This window comes from Sceloporus undulatus, chromosome 5 (assembly GCF_019175285.1).
Source record: "Sceloporus undulatus isolate JIND9_A2432 ecotype Alabama chromosome 5, SceUnd_v1.1, whole genome shotgun sequence".
Lineage (NCBI taxonomy): Eukaryota > Metazoa > Chordata > Lepidosauria > Squamata > Phrynosomatidae > Sceloporus > Sceloporus undulatus.
Genome location: NC_056526.1, coordinates 16,752,409 through 16,770,323, shown reverse-complemented (window position 1 = coordinate 16,770,323; position 17,915 = coordinate 16,752,409).

Sequence of the window (17,915 nt, the reverse complement as noted above, 5' to 3'; positions counted from 1 at the left end):
TCACTGTCTTCTTCCTTGAGCAAAGATGTTAAAAATCATACAGTAGAAGAAAAGTGATGATAGAATCATAGGTCTATCTTTCATCTCATGTGTTTCTCTAACAACAAAACAGAAGAAACCAGTGAAGTTTTGAAACCTTGCATGAGGATTTTGGGATCTTCTGCATTTCAGTTGGCCCATAAAGTCTTTTGTAGATTTTGGATTTTGTTTTAAGCTGTATGGGTAACATGGCTACCCCTGAATATGACACTTGGAGAGGAAGAAAAGGAAGAACAGGAGGAATGCACCCAGGTACACCCCCACAGCTGATAGGTAGTCAAAAGCATGGAGCTGTGGCCATTAGCTCCCTCGCCTGTTTCAAATGTACACCCAGGAAAGACACAGGGATTTGGGAGCAGCCACTGACCCATTATTTACAATGAAAATGATGCTATGTACTTTTTCACTGTAGGCCTTTTTATTATTAACCTTTATTTATGAAGCGCTGTAAATTTACACAGCGCTGTACATGCAATCTTTTTAGTTAGACGATTCTCTGCCCTCAGGCTTACAATCTAAAAAGACATGACACAGAAGGAGAAGGGAGTGGTGACAGGAAAGGGTAAGAGGTCCAGCAGTTCCTCTCAACCTCCGAGGCCTGGACCAAGGCAGATGGACTGAAAGGAGGGCTTGGCTTCAAAATGGAAGGTTAATCATTATCCAGGGAAAATACATACTCACAAGTAGGATAATACATATACAGTACATAGCAATACAGGAAATGGATCGATAAACAGTCAACAACAGAACATCAGTTAGTAAGCGACAATTATGCGATGCCTGGGAAGGCTTCTCGGAACAGGATGGTTTTCAACTCCGTTTTGAAGCTGGTTTGAAACCTTTGGGCCCATTTGTGGGAGAAAAGTAGGATGAAAATAGGGAAAAACAGGGACTCACATTTCTTCCCACCAGTTTGAGTTTGAGAACTAGAAGCTTAGGGAGAAAAAGCTAAAATCAACTTGTGTTTCCTGACTTCTCTTTTTCTGGAATGACTCAAAAATCTCAGAACAGTTGGTCTAAACCAAGCACAGTCAACTGAAAACCTGGGGTTGTCGCCTTTAGCCTTTGCCATCTTAACCTCTGATCCCCAACCCTTTGTTAAGGACCTGAACTTCTTTTTTCCTGAGATAGGGCACTTTTCAACCACTCTTCAGTGTGAATATCTGTGACAAAGGTTTCCCTTTTAGGGACCTTAAAAAGAGGAATCTGTAAGACAAAGCAGAAGGATCCCCTGAGATAGTGAAGGATGTTGGCAATCTAGGCATGCAAGAGATAGTGGAGATTACTGCACTGCGTTCTGAGAACGTTCCGTGTCATAACGTGATGAGAACGTTCCTGGAACGGATATTACCGCATTAGCAAACTAGAACGTGATCAGAACGTGATCAGAACGCATTTTACCGCACAGCGCTTCCTTTTTCTTGAAACCGTTCCGAGAACATATTCCACCAAGGCTGAGAGAAATCCATTCTCTCATTCCTCTGTCTCCTGATTGGCTGAAAGAATGAGAGGCAGGGAGGCAGGGAGGCAGGCAGGCGAGAGACTGCAGTGAGGGAAGGTGTGTGTGTGAGAGAGAGGGGGGAAAGAAGGAGGGAGGGAAGGGAGGGAAGAAGGAGGGATCGGGAGGAAGGCAGGAAGGCAGGAAGAAAGAGAAATGGGGAGAGATGAGCCTTGCAAGTTGCATCCCAAACCTCCTTTGCAAGGCTGGGATCGGGAGGAAGGCAGGGAGAAAGAGAAATGGGGAGAGATGAGCCTTGCAAGTTGCATCCCAAACCTCCTTTGCAAGGCTGGGAAGAAGGAGGAGCTCCATGCAGGTCTCTTCAAACCGAAGGAAAGCAAGTTGCCAGGGAGGGACTGGGCCAAGGGCAGAGCCCCGGCAGCCATAGCAGCTCTTTAAACCAGTTAGAAAAGAAGAGTCCTCTGCTGTCATCCCAATTCCCCTTTTTGGCTGCTTGTCACCCTTTTGCCTCCTGTGTGTGCGCGCATGTAATGTGTGCCTTCACAGAATCATAGAATCATAGAGTTGGAAGAGACCACAAGGCCCTCCAGTCCAACCCCATTCTGCGCCATGCAGGAAAATCACAATCAAGAAGCTCCCCAACAGATGGCCATCCAGCCTCCGTTTGAGAGACCTCCAAGGAAGGAGAAATCCACTACACTCGAGGGAATGTATTCCACTGTCGAGCAGCCCTTACTGTCAGGAAGTTCCTCCTCTGAATGTTGAGCTGGAATCTCTTTTCCTGGAGCTTGCAATCCATTGCTCTGGGGTCCTAGTCTCTGGAGCAGCAGAGAAACAAGCTTGCTCCCGTCCTTAATATGGGACATCCCTTCAATAATTTAAACAGGGCTATCATATCACCGATCACATCTTATCTTTCTTCTTCATCGCAGGCTAAACATCCCCAACGCCCTAAGTCGTTCCTTGTAGGGCATGGTTTCCAGACCTTTCACCATTATTAGTCCGCCCTCCTTGGACACGCTCAGTTTCTCAATGTCCTTTTTGATTGTGGTGCCCAGAACTGGACACATATTCCAGGTGGGGCCTGTGGGCTTCCCTCCCCGCTTATTCTTGTCTGGCTCTTTGCTATGGAATTCCGGAGTTTTGTTTTTTCTTGCTTTTGTGTGGTGCTCCAAACAGAGGAGCTTTTGTGCGTTCCTTCCTGGAGGGAAGGAGGAGAAGGCCTGGGGCATGCCCTGGCCATCCCTGTTTCCTGCAGGCTGCCAGCACAGGAGCCCACTGGACCATGAACACCAGAGCCCCCCCCCCCCGCAGAAGCAGCCGAAGACCGTCTCCCTGCTCTCGGGCCCCTGGCCCCCCTGGTTGTTTCCGCTCCTTTCTCTCTCTTTCCCTCCTTTCCTCTTCTCTCCCTTGTCCCAACTTTCCTCCCTTCCCTCCCTCCTTCTTTCCCCCCTCACTCACTCACTCACTCACACACACACACACACACACACCTTCCCTCACTGCAGTCGCTCGCCTCCCTGCCTCCCTGCCTGTCATTCTTTCAGCCAATCAGGAGATGGAGGAATGAGAGAATGGATTTGAGAACGGATAAGAATACCACACAGACCTCTGTTGGAACGTTCTCATCACGTTTCAACTCGCTGGGAATACATTCGATCTGTACCCTCCTGGAACACATGTGGAACACATTTAGAACTTTCTGAGAACCCGATTGGAACACATACGTGCGGTATACTCAAATGTGTTCTGTTCTCATCACGTGATGAGAACGTTGTCAGAACGCAGTGCGGTAATCTCCAGTGTATAGAGTCAGTTTTCCTGATTCTATGGTTCCTGGTCAAACTATTGCTCCCTTTAGAGAAAACAAGGGCCTAACCTGCCTAAGGGACCCTCCTTCTCTGTATTCCACTAGTATGAGCAATAAAATATATGACATGGGTGCGGGCCTTCTCTATTCTGGGGCCCCAGTTTTGGAATGCCTTCCCCTTGGAAACCCGACTGAGGCCAAGACATGCTTTAAAATGGCTTCAATTTGTTTCAATTAAATTGTTCTATATACCAGTTTGGTAGTGGTTTGAGTTTTGGATTTTGACTATGGGTTCAAATCCCCAGTCAGCCATGGAAATCCACTGGGTGTCCTTGGGCAAGTCACACTCTTTCCAGCTAAGAGGAAGGCAACCTCCTCTGGATAAATCTTTGCAATGCCAGAAAAGACATGAAGCAACATAACAAACACTCATTTTGTTTAAATTATTTTTATTTTAATATGTAAATGTTTCTAAATTGTTTCTAAATTGATTTAATTGCTGCTGCCTTGAGATCCTGTGACACAGGGTGAGATATAAATATTTTAATACGTAAACACCTACTGAACACATTTGTTATTTGAATTCTGTAATCTGCCTTTCAATGCCTCCCAGGGCACATTTGAGGCTACTGTTAATTGCCTATGGGAAAAGGCAAGGTACAGAATGAGGATGGGGAATCTTTTATCCCGAGGTCAGATCTGAAAGTACCTACCCAACCTGTGACATCCACCATTGTATCTTTAAAGGGATGCTTTTGCATGGCACTGCATGGAATGGGGCCCTACAACATCTTCCCAACAGGAGCTAGAAACAACTCTTGCAATAGGCAAGAGTTACATCCCCTGCCACCAAGCCTTCTCTGCAAGTCACATGAAAATTCACTTCGGTCCATCAATCCCCACAAGATTTTATGATCTGCACAATAATTTATATTTTCAGAATATAGAACAGCAGAGTCTCAAAATCCAAATACTGTACATTGCTCACCTCTCCCCTTGTCTATTTTTTAAATAAAAAGAACTGCTTTCACACAGGCAGACAAGCTTTATAAACATTGATTCCTCTCCATTATCTTTCTTTTGAGGACAACTGTAAGTGTCCATTATAGATGCAGAATATTTTTAAACATGTGAGCTACTAACTTTGGAGGGCTAATTTGCAAAACCAAAATAACACTGAGCGGTGCAAAAGAGGTGCACTAGATCAGGAGTGGGCAAATTGTTTCCGTCACCCTTGACTCTTCCAATCCTGACTTCCTGAACTAGCCATTCTCTAAGTAAACTTAGAGAAGTATTGAGGGCGATTCCATGGTCAGAAATACTAAAAGATAAAGGAGTTCAGGACGGTTGGGACTTTCTCAAAAGGGAGATACTGAAGGCACAATTTCAAACAGTTCTAGTGAGAAAGAAGAACGGGAGGTGTCTCAAGAAACCAGGATGGATGACTAAGGAACTTTCAACCGAGCTAAGTTTGAAACGGAACATGTATAAGAAATGGAAAAAGGGGGAAATCACGAAAAAGGAATTCAAAGAAATAGCAGGCATGTGTAGGGGTAAAGTCAGAAAAGCTATAGCGCAGAATGAACTCAGGCTTGCTAGAGAGGTTAAGAACAATAAAAAGGGTTTTTTTGGATATGTCCGCAGCAAAAGGAAGAAGAAGGAAACGGTAGGGCCACTGCGTGGAGAAGATGGCAAAATGCTAACAGAAGACAGAGAAAAGGCAGAATTACTCAACACCTTCTTTGCCTCAGTCTTCTCAGAAAAGGCAAAGGGTGCTCAACCTGAAGATAATGGAGCAGAGGACAGAACAGGGGAATTTCAGCACAGAATAAGTAAAGAGATAGTAGAGGAATACCTTGTTAATCTAAAGAATATAAGTCTCCAGGACCGGATGAACTACATCCAAGAGTATTAAAAGAACTGGCAAATGTAATATCGGAGCCATTGGCAATAATCTTTGAGAACTCCTGGAGAACAGGAGAAGTCCCAGCAGACTGGAGGAGGGCAAACGTTGACCCCATCTTCAAAAAGGGGAAGAAAGAGGATCCAAACAATTATCGTCCAGTCAGTCTGACATCAATCCCAGGAAAGATTCTAGAGCAGATCATTAAACAGAGAGTCTGGGAACATCTAGAAAGCAATGCCATAATCACAAAAAGTCAACATGGGTTTCAGAGAAACAAGTCATGTCAGACAAATCTGATCTCTTTCTTTGATAAAATTACCAGCTTGGTAGATGAAGGGAATGCTGTGGATATAGTATATCTTGATTTCAGTAAGGTCTTTGACAAGGTTTCCCATGATATTCTTGCAAACAAGCTTGTAAAATGTGGGCTAGACAAAGTAACTGTTAAATGGATCTGTAATTGGTTGACTGGGCGAAACCAAAGGGTGCTCAACAATGGCTCTTTTTCAGCCTGGAGAGAAGTGACCAGTGGGGTCCCACAGGGCTCTATCCTGGGCCCAGTGCTATTCAACATCTTCATCAATGACTTGAATGACAGAATTGGGGGCATACTTATCAAATTTGCAGATGACACCAAACTAGGAGGAGTGGCTAATATTCCAGAGGACAGGATCAAGATTCAAAATGACCTGAATAGATTAGAAAGCTGGGCCAAAGCTAACAAAATGAATTTCAACACGGAGAAATGTAAGGTACTGCACTTAGGGCGGAAAAATGAAATGCACAGATATAGGATGGGAGACACATGGCTGAATGAAAGTACATGTGAAAGAGATCTAGGAGTCCAAGTAGACCATAAGGTGAACATGAGTCAACAGTGTGATGCGGCAGCTAAAAGGCCAATGCAATTCTAGGCTGCATCAATAAAAGTATAGTGTCTAGATCAAGAGAAGTAATAGTGCCACTGTATTCTGCTCTGGTCAGGCCCCACCTGGAATATTGTGTCCAGTTCAGGGCACCACAATTCAAAAAGGACATTGAGAAACTGGAGCGTGTCCAAAGAAGGGCGACAAAAATGGTGAAAGGTCTGGAAACCTTGCCCTATGAGGAACGCCTTAGAGAGCTGGGGATGTTTAGCCTGGAGAAAAGAAGGTTAAGAGGTGATATGATAGCCCTGTTTAAATATTTGAAGGGATGTCATATTAAGGAGGGAGCAAGCTTGTTTTCTGCTGCTCCAGAGACTAGGACCCAGAGCAATGGATGCAAGCTCCAGGAAAAGAGATTCCAGCTCAACATTAGGAGGAACTTCCTGACAGTAAGGGCTGTTCGACAGTGGAATGCACTCCCTCGGAGGGTGATAGAGTCTCCTTCCTTGGAGGTCTTTAAACAGAGGCTGGATGGCCATCTGTCAGGGATAAAATGTCATAACTCTCACAGCCCACACTGACACGGCAAACAAACCTGAACGATAAAAGTTTGCAAAAGGGGTGGAGTTGTGTAGGGAACTGGGTAAGCAACATGGCACAGAGACATGAGAACTAGAATAGAAATGGATATTCACAAATTTTTAGTAGTTCATCCAATCTTCTTAATTCTTTACATTTCAAAATTTAACTGTACAATTGACCCACATACATCAGACTAGTTTTTTAAAAATAATAATAATAATAATAATAATAATAATAATAATAATAATAATAATAATATTGAATTTCTATTCTGTTTTTCTCCCAAAACAGCTTGAAATAAAAGATTTTAAAAATTAATGAAACAAAAGCTACAAACAAATAACCATATTAAAAACAATGTTTGGAATTCTGCTTAAGTCATAGTCAAACGCTCAAACCACTAGGCCACACTGACTCCCACAGCAATACAAATGCCCCCTTGGCAGGGGGTTGGACTGGATGGCCCTAGTGGTCTCTTCCAACTCTATGATTCTATGATTCTATGATTCTATGATTCTATGAAATAGGAGAGTGAAGAGCCTCTCCTTAAAGCTTCCAGGAGTGTCAATTTGTCTTCTGCACATGTGAAGGGGTTACAGTGTTTAACGCACACTCTTCAACTGTCCCAATGTTGCAGAGACAATCCCAAGTAATCCTTTATTGTCCTACTTTTCAGCTGCTTTAAAACATCCCGATTTCTCTCTCCTTCTACTCCCCCCTTGTCCTCAGCTTACTTCATTTGCTGCAAACTATTCAGAATGCAAAAGTAACTCAACTAACTCAGCAGGGGCAGAGGAAGGCAGAAGCTTGCCTTTCCCAGTAGGCTCAGGAAAAAGTAAACTGCTGCACCCTCTCCTAGCTTGTGTGATCTGCCTCATTTGTAAGTTTTGCCATCTTGATCACATTCTGAGGTTGCTTGGCCACAGACAGCCCAGTTTTCATATGTGAAATGTCGGAAGGTGGAGTAACATCAAATATACTCATTTGTCAAAACCTGGCCTCATTCAGTTTTGCTCTTCGTCATTTTTGGTAGTCAATGTGGCACAGAAAACTGGCTCTGAACCCATTGCAATTTCCCACCACTGCAGTAAAGAATTCATTCCCAGTTTGTTTTTGCAAAGAAGTAAAGAGAGTGGGGGGGAGGGGGTCAGGATTTATCAGGATTAACGTGCAATCCAGACAATTTCCTCATTCAATTAATCCCTTATTCTTTTCAAACAGTCTGAAAACGCTTCCATCTTTAGGATTTAGTGGTGGCTGGGAGGCGGGGGAAACATCTTCAAGGTTTTTGTGAGCCAAGAGAGCTTCTTGCAGAACCAAAACACTCTTGAGGCCAATTAACCACATCCCAAATCGACTTAGATTGGACTTCAGTTTGTTTATACACCAGTGGTTTGTGTATGTGAAAACAAACAGCTCTTTCCCCTGTTGCTCAGTTTGGTTGAATCAGCTGACATTTCTATTCCAACAGCTCTCTAAAAGGTGATTACCCCTGGAGAGTTTCATTGCATGCTAGGAAAGAAAAACTCAAAAATTTAACAGTTAGACTAACTGCTTGCTTTTCACCTGCTCGGATAATGTACATTTCCCTTGAGTTTTGCCCTTGGCATGACAAACATCTTTTGCTATTTGCTACTTTTTGCAACAACAACAACAAAAGAGATACCTAGTGTAGCTTTTTACAAGTTGACACTTGGGTTCTTGGTCTACCTATCTGAGGAAGCAGGATTAACTCTCACCTGATATGCACCTTGTGCTAAACCTGCACTTCTTAACAGTTCTGTCCACATCACTTCCCAGAATGTCTTCTGTTCAGGATTGTTTAAGGCAATATATTTTCATTCCAAACGTACACCTATTAATTAAAATATTTATATCCTGCCCTACGAATCTCATATAGTTTATGACAAGATCATAAAACCTTAAGAGTTGGAAGGGACCACAAGGACCAGCTAGTCCAACTCCCTGCCATAAAGGAATACACAATTAAAGCACTCCTGAAAGATGCCCTCTCTATTAAAGACCTCCAAAGAAGGAGAATCTACCAACTTCTGAGGCAGTCTATTCCACTGTCAGACAGTTCTTACTGTACTGTTATTCTTATAGTTTCGGTGCAATCTCTTTTCTTGTAATCTGAATCCACTGATTCATGTCCTCTGGAGCAGCAGAAAACAAGCTCACACTATAGTTTTTCAGGTATTTATAGATGGCTATCATGTCACCTCTCATGTTTTCTCTTCTCCAAGCTAAATTTAGCCAAGTCCCTAAATCATTTTTCATAAGGCTTGGTTTCCAGACCTTTGATCATTTTGGTCACCCTTCTCTGGATATGTTCTAAATTGTCCATATCCTTCATGAATTGTGGTACCCAGACCTATTACAGGTGAGGTCTGACCAAACCAGCGTGTCGTAGTGGTTTAAGCATTGGACTACAACCCTGGAGACCAATATTTGATTCCCCACTCAATCACAGAAACCCACTGTGTGACCTTGGGTAGGTCACATACTCTCAGCCCCAGAGACCTCTGTGATAAGGTTGCCTTAAGGTCACCATAAGTCAGAAATGACTTGAAGGCACACAACAATGACCAAACCAGAATAGAGTGGCACCACTACTTCCCTTAATCTTGACAGTCTTGTTATTCCAGCCTAGAACGGCACTGGTGTTTGGGTTTTTTTGATCTCATGATCAATAAAATCAATTTAAGGTAAAATAAATAACAACAGTAATGTCAAAGGTTATCTGTGTCCAGGAAAGGTCATAGATAGCACACCAGTTGAAGCACCAAGCACTCTGACCCACAGAGTCCACTTGGGCCTGATTTGCTCTTAGCAAATCATTCATTCATTCATTTTGTCTGCAGAATTCTCCTCCAGCACCACAGTGCAAATGATTTGATTATCCTCCTGTCAGCTTTCTCACTAACAGCTTTCAGAATCATACACAGAAATCAAAAGTACAATGGCATGGAGGATAGACCTGGAATGCAGGTATTGGGTACATGTCACTCACAAGGAAGCTCTGCTCTTTTCAGATTTATGCAGATGCTGGATTGGACAGCTGAGAAATCAGTACTGAGGAAGGAGAAAACCCATAAAATCCATAATAAAAACAGTAATTTAACCAACACTATAAAACCACCTAAAAATGAAATAAAGGCATATAAAAACAGCAGCAGTTAAAATATCATTAAAATAAAATGTGGCTTCAAACACACAGCAGTAGACAAAACAGATAATCATTATAGAGCAAGTGGTTGTTTAAATAAAATTATGTTTGCCAGCTGAGGAAAAGCCACCTGCAAAGGGATTAGAGAAGTCATCTGTAGCAGATAATTCTTAACTGTACATGTTGCCATTTACATGGTTCTTTCTCCTAATCAGTTCTTTGTTGTGTGGTTATAGACCTGAAAAAGAAATAAAAACATCGCCTCCAATGTGGCCAAGTAACATCAGAATGTGGTCAAGGTGGCAAAAGTTAGTAGTGAGGAAGAATATAAAAGCTAGGAGAGGCTGCAGCAGTTTGCTTTTGCCTGAGTCTACAGGGAAGGGAAAGATTTTGCCCTCTCCTCTCTTCCTCCTTCCCACTATCTTGAGGGCACACTACTTTTGCACCTTGATCTCAGTTTGCAGCAAATAAAGTAATCTGAGAATAAAGGGGGGAGTGGGTAGAAGGGAAGGGAACTGGGAAATTTTCATAGCAACTGAAAACGTGGGGTGCCAGAGGATTAATCAAGACTGTTCTTGCCAAATCATACTAGGAAAGTATGTAAAAACAGAACAGTCCTTTCTCACCAAATGTGCATCAGATATTTACAGGATAGACAGATTGACACCGTCAGAAAATATCAATGCTCCAATAGATTTATAACATAGAAAGGGGCCCTTAGGCTAACCTAATTTTAAAAACATTAACCATGATTTGGTGCTTGGGTACAGGGCTAGGCATACAGTGAAATTATAGTTTGGCATTCCAAACTAAGCCCTATCTCCCAAGAGAATTCACAGGAAGATAATGAAATGTTATGCTTGTCAAATGACAAGGAGAGAAGTAGGAGTGGCAAGAAATGGCATTAGCCATGGTCTGCTTGAAGGAGATGCAACATTAAAAATACATATCACATGGCAAAGTGTTTAAATCTAGCCATAATGGCTAGGGGATTCTGGGAGCTGTAATTCAAAAATAAGTGTTCCGCATTCCAGCTTTCAAAACATATATTACTTCTTGGTTTGGCAAAACCTTAATCGTTCTTTAAACGCTCATGTAATGTTAAACCACAGTTAAAGAAGGATTCCCATGGTCAAGCATAGAGACTCTATTTCATAATTGTGTTCAGAACTGTGTTCAGGCTTGATTTGATGACTAGGGACCATATTTTATGAACTTTAAAATCTCAACAAAACCCATCAATCCAAAAATATTTTGTTTATTTTGCAAAACTGAACAGATATAATTACATGAAAAGAAGAGCTAGTCTTGTTTCCAAGAGAAATAAAGGCAAAATAACCCCCACACTTCTATGACCAGAAATTATTTAGTTGTGATGGATTTATTTATTTATTTATTTGCACAAGCACTGGGTAATACAAGAAGGTTTCCATCAGTAAATATAAGAGACTGCAGACACTGATATGATTTCAGTGTTTATAGTTTTGGACGTTGAAGCAATTAATGAATGATTATTTCACAAGCAAAACACCAGATAACAGAAGATACACGTGGGTTGTTTGGCTTGAATCCACCATCCTTCTGGAAAGTCATTAGCCTGCACTGAGTGATTTTATGAAACATTTCCTATGTAGTTACTAACAAAATGATATTAACATTGCAGTCAAAGCTACACACACACACACACACACACACACACACACACTAAGCCATTTACACTTTTAGTGGAACCACAGAATCATAGAATTGGAAGAGACGACAAGGGCCATCCAGTCCAACCTCCTGCCATGCAGGAATATACAATCAAAGCACCCCCGACAGATGGTCATCCAGTAGTCACCTCTCTTTAAAAACCTCCAAACAAATAACTTTTCCAAAATCTGTCTTACAGAAATGCACAGTTTGCTAATGGAACAGTACCTGAGAAAATAAATCACCTGGCAAGCTTATGAGAGACAGAGGAAGGTATTGCATCAATGCACTGAATGCTGGAATATGGCCTGTTTGCAGCAAGCTAGAATTTCTTTTAAACCATGGTTCTTGATTCATATGGAAAAATAAGCCAAGCATTTGATATAATAATAAAACTAAATTATCGCTTATTCTTCTTCTAGGCCATGGGGGAGGAAAAGGCTGTGGAAGAGCTTAAGCCAGGAAATTCTGGCAGCAGGCACATTTAATTTCTGCTACATTACAGTTTAGTATTACATGTGAACTCACCCATGAATTAAAACATGCCATAAGAAACTTTAACAATGATTAAAAAAAACTTGAGCAAAATATTGTTTCCCTCTTCTATTGGGGAAATAAGAATGTGCTACCTGGTAACAGTAAATAAATCAAGTCAATCCCAAGTACTGTGCTTCCAAGAATACTGTAGCGATGGTGCTACTAAAATATGTTTTGATATTGTGTTTTTAATCTGTCATATTTTTAATACTTTTATAAGGAGGGGAGGGATTATAATGTTTTTAATTTTATATTTTACTCTGTTATATTTACTGTTGTCAACCGCCCGGATTGGTTTGCCACAGGGCGGTATACAAATAAATATTATTATTATTTATTATAATATCTAAGAGTATAAATCCAGTAAGATTTGGAGGAAATAACAAAAGCTCATTCCAAGGATGAGGAACAAAGAACAATAGAGAATGGTTAACAATGCAGTTAAGGAATGACAATAAGCAATTTCAACATCATCAACTTGATTCTCCTTGATGCAATTTTCAGAAATCGTGATGTGTGCTACATTGTCTTTGCTTTTCTTTGCTTGCCACTTAATCATGTATTGAAAGAATTAGTGCCCAGCATTCTACATTTCTACATTCCGAATAATTGTCTACGTATGATACTGCAATGAGTGACAGAGAACAAGCTGAGGCTTCATCCATGCAAGATGTAGGTTCTGGAGGGTTGTGAATTAACCTAGTTGTGCAAGATGGAGTAATGAATTCAGCTAATTGGCATAGTGGCATCCAGGGGCATCACTAGGGGTTGGTGTGAAGAGTAAAGACTATGCTGGTGACACTTCAGAAAGGGGTAACATCTAGTGTGCTGGTAGGAACAGGTTGCCTTGTGGGTCTGGTGAGTCTGCTGGCTGGGGGGGGGTGACAAAACCCCTCCCTTTCCCACCTGTCCAGCAGGGCTGTTGAAGCGAAGCGGAAAGTATTAAAAAATGATCTACACCGGGTTCTCCACTGTACTCCACTGGAGGCGTATGTTTAGTTTTAATGGATCAGATGCACAGTCAAGGCATGTTTCTAGACTCACTGCTATCTGAAAAAGCCAAAAACTACAGCACATATTCTATTGTATTGTCAATTCTACAAGGATAGTCGACACCAGCTGATTACTGTACTCCTCTTCTAAACAAACACCCTGGACACCCTACATGGCTCAGGTTCCACACTGTTTGGCAGACAGTTTCTCCTGGTATGAACCGACCCGGACTCTGAGATCCTCTGGAGAAGCCCTTCTCTCTGTCCCAACACCATCACAAACACGGATGGTGTGGACATGAGAGAGGGCAGGTGAAGACCTATCCGTTTAAAGAATTGCTATAAGGACAGGCTGGGATGTTGGACCAGTTTAAAAATTCGTTTTAATGTACATTTTAAAAATGTTTTTAGTCGTACTGTTTTTTAATGCTGTGAAACAGCTCTGAGTCCCAGTCCTAGGAAAGGAACGAGATACAAATAAATAAATAAATAAATAAATAAATACTGATACTTTCTATTTATGCTATCATCTGCACAATCAGAAATCAAGTAATGTTCACAATGTAGCAAAATTTTGTTACATCGTATGTAAAATACACTTCCAGTTGGTTGGTGAAAATTGATATGTGTATAATATGACCTTGAATTTGTATCTGAAATTGTTTTTAACCATTATTAATAATTGCATTTTGCAATTATTATTTTATCAAGTTATTTTGTGTACTGGTCAACGACCGAATAAATCTTACTACTCAAAAACTGGAAAATTCCCAAAAGGCAACATAGGCACGTTACAGACGGCCCAGAAGGGGCCGTCTCGCGCTGCCGCCGGTTGCAGCGTCCGGGAACCGCAGCAGCCAAATGGCGCAGTTCCTGGATGCTGCCAAGATTCTTGCTCCCCAGAAGAGACTCCGCAAGGCGCTAGTCATGCACTCGCGGCGTCATTGCCGGGGTGCGACATGCGGATACAGAGTATCCGTTACGTCAAGATGGCGGCGGCCGTGTGGAACGGCTGCCGCCATTTGTTACGGACTCAGTCCGTGTTAAGGGTAGGGGCATCTGGAAGAGACGCCCCTTTCTAACCCTAGCACGGACTGAGTCCGTCCTAGGGTGCCCGTTTATAATGGGCCTTGGATCTCAAGAAGAGCATCTCTTTTTGTCTTGCTAGTGGAACTTTAAAAAGCACAACAACAAACTATATTACTGTATGTCCCAGTTCTGGTGTGGGATGTGTTGAACATGGTCCGGACTGCCGGCATCAGAACTGGGTTTGGGCTGTGCATCATCTTAACAGGACCACATCATAATGAGGGCAGGATGGTGGGATGGGTCATTTGGCCCATGAAGTCAAAGCCATAGAATGTTACAGTAATGGATGGTTTTAAACAGAGCAGTGAGAGTAGTCCAAAGACTTGAGAGAGTTAAAATTTGTAAAAACAGATTTGGGGGTGATAATGAGGCCCTAGGGCCACATGCTGTCCACCCCAGCTTTACACCAAAGCAAGATGGAATCTGCTGTTAAACCCATAGACAGGAAGCCCATAGGCAAGCCAACAGGCCCAATTGCCCCATACTGGCAACTGTGCCACTGCCCTGTCAAATGACCCTGTTTTCAATATAACCTTGCCATTCATCTTGAAGACATTGATTTTCTACAACTGGGACCCCATCCAGGTCTTTCTTTGAAGGTGAAATCATGGCTTCTTTTTCTCTGCTAACTACATAAATGCTGCATCTTCTTTTTTAAAAAAAACAAACCACAAAATAAAATGGTCATCTATTGAACCCATCCCCAGCTCATTTGCCATTAGGAAAAGCAGGCTTTGCCCTTCAGTAATTCAAGAGCAGAGCTGCTGAAAAGGAGGGCAGGAACCTCAGAACTGAACAGTCACCTTTTTGTTTCCTTGGAATAATCCATGGTAGAAATTCAGGATGAATCTGTTTTCATCCCAGCTGGAAGGTACATTTTAAAAATAATAATAAATCAGAAGAGTAGAAGTCTTCACTTTCTGTCATCTGAGAAGTTGTGCTTTGAGAACTGCCTGATGAATATTATAACTGTTCAAGGTTTAGCACACCCTTGTCTGTGTTTCTGCCTGTGAACTAAGTGTGCAAAGAAGCCTTTGTTAATGGTCTCCTTCTCACACAGTGTGGCGTAGCATTTTGAGAGTTAGACTATGATTCTGGAGACAAGGGTTCGAATTCCTATTCAGCCATGGAAACCCATTGGGTGACCTTGGTCGAATCACTATCTCAAATCCAGAGGAAGGCAAAGGCAACCCCCCTGAACAAATCTTATCGAGAAAACCCCACAATAGGCTCGCATTACGGTCACTATAATTCAGAAACAACTTGGAGATACACAACAAGCACCAACCAGCTAGTTACTGTCAAGTATCTGCTAAGGCCTCCAAGACTTCCTCACCTCCAAAGTTAAAGCACGGCAATAAGGACTTCTTTTTCAGATGAGCTCTCTGTGTCATGCGTAACATGACTCTGTGTGCAAAACTAAGTTCTTCTTCCTTTGTTATGTTAAGCACATGGCAAGAAAACAAGGATTGTTTGGTTTTCCAGAAAGAGCATACAAGACATCCAATGCTTTTTCCTTTTTCTTACAAGTCCTTGCAATGCAGTTGCAGGTACTACAGTTTTGCACACCTGTGCAATTCCATAAAAGCCAGTCCTGAAAATGCTAAAATTGTGTCAAGGGGGGGGGAGGTCTTGCCATCTTGCATGTGAGACACCCACACAACCTGTTTCTCACCCTTGAGAAAGAGATAAGCAAAGACTGCCATCTGTACTGTGAAACTCCTTGATCACAGGCTCATACAGAGCTTTGTGGGTACAGAGATTGTTTTATCTGTAACTACTGTATAGATGAATGACAGATTCATGCCACACTACAGTACAGAACTTGGTCAGCAAGTTAATGAGCAAATATCAATATTAACACTGTCAAGTATTTAACATTTTTTTTCTTTTTTAATGTCTAATTCGCTGGGATGAGGGAAGAACATCCGTTAGATGGATAATATACTGTAGCACAATATCCAAAATCAGTAGTCGTTTGAAATATTCATTTATAGCAGCTATACTTAATTTCAGGCTCTGAGAAAAAATCTGTACCTTTTGGGCTCTCAATTTAGCCCGAATGTGTTTCACAGAGGCATGTAATACTGATCAAGGCTGCATATGGGGAGCATATAACTCCCGTATTGAAATAGTTCACTGGCTACTTGTCCGAGACCGTTTCCAGACACAATTTCAAGTGCTGGTTATGACCTATTAAGTCCTATATAACTTGGGTCCAACTACATGAAAGCCTTGATCTCCCCATAACAGCCTATCCGAATGTTACTGTAACTTACACAAGGATCATCTGGTGAGTACAAGGGAGAGAGCATTCTCAATGGCAGCTCCTTATAGTATAGCAATTTGAACTTTGGACTATGTTTCTGGAGGCAAGGGTTTGAATACTCACTTGACCATGGAAACCCACTGGTTGACCCTGAGCAAGTCTCTCAGCCTCAGAAGAGGACAATAGCAGCTCTCCTCTGAACAAGTTCTGCCAAGAAAATCCAATTATAGGGTTGCTATAAGTTGGAGTCAACTTTGAAGGCACATATCAACAACAAACTGTAAATTTTACTATATGTTGTATGTATTTTGAACTGTTTTAACTTAAGGTTTTAACTGTTTGATGGTTTCAAAGTTTGGTATTATATATTGTTCTAAGTAGAATCAAAGAATCATAGACTTGGCAAAGGCCACAAGGGCCATCCAATCCAACCCTCTGACATGCAGGAATACCCAATCAAAGCACATGCAACAGATGGCCTTTTTAAAAACATCCAAGGCAGGAGACCGCACCATTCTCTGAGGAGCAAATAGCTCTTACTGTCAGAAATTTCTTCCTAATGTTTGGGTGGAAGCTGTTTTCCTGTAGCTTGAATCCATTGCTCCATATCCTAGCTTCCAAAGCAGCAGAAAACAAGCCTGCTCCATCCTCAATACGATATTCCTTCAAATATTTAAACAGGGTGATCATCTCACCTCTTAAACTTCTCTTCTTCAGGCTAAGCATACCCAGCTCCCTAAGCCACTCCTTGTAGGGCATGGTTTCCAAACCTTTCACCATTTTTGTCACTTTCCTCTGGACATGCTCCAGCTTGTCAATATCCCTCTTGAATTGTGGTGCCCAGAGCTGGACACAGTATTCCAAAGTAAACAAGCATATTCTGTTTTCACTTATAAGCATGTTTCTTGGGGGAAAGACCCCCTGAACCCTCAACCTCCTCCCCCAATTTTATTTTATTTTTAATTGTTTTGTTGTTGTTGTTGTTGTTGTTAACTGTCTTCAGGTCAGCCTCAACTTATGGCGATGTTGTGGATGAGACATCACCAAGACTCCCTGTCCAGCACTGCTCTGTTCAGGTCCTGTAAATTCATACCCGTTAACTCTTTAATAGAGTTCATCCATATAGCATATGGTCTTCCTCTCTTTCTACTTCCCTTCACCTTCCCTAGTATTATTGACTTTTCCAATGAGTTGTGCCTTCTCATGATGTCACCAAAGTACAACAACCTCAGATTAATTTTCTTGGCTTCCAGGGAGATTTTTAAAAGTAGTTAGTGGGGGAGGGGTGAAGCTGAAAACCCTTTAAAAATAGTCAAACTGCCACCAAAACATGGCTTTACTACCCTTGCCTCCTACTACTTCCAGTACTCCCCCGAAACACAGAGATTAGCAAACAGATGCCCAGAACTAGAAATGAAGTCATGCCACTTCCAGTCATGCTGGGAATGGACATGCAGGCCACAGGTGTAGAGTAACAAAACCCAGTTTCCATTAGGGAATTACAA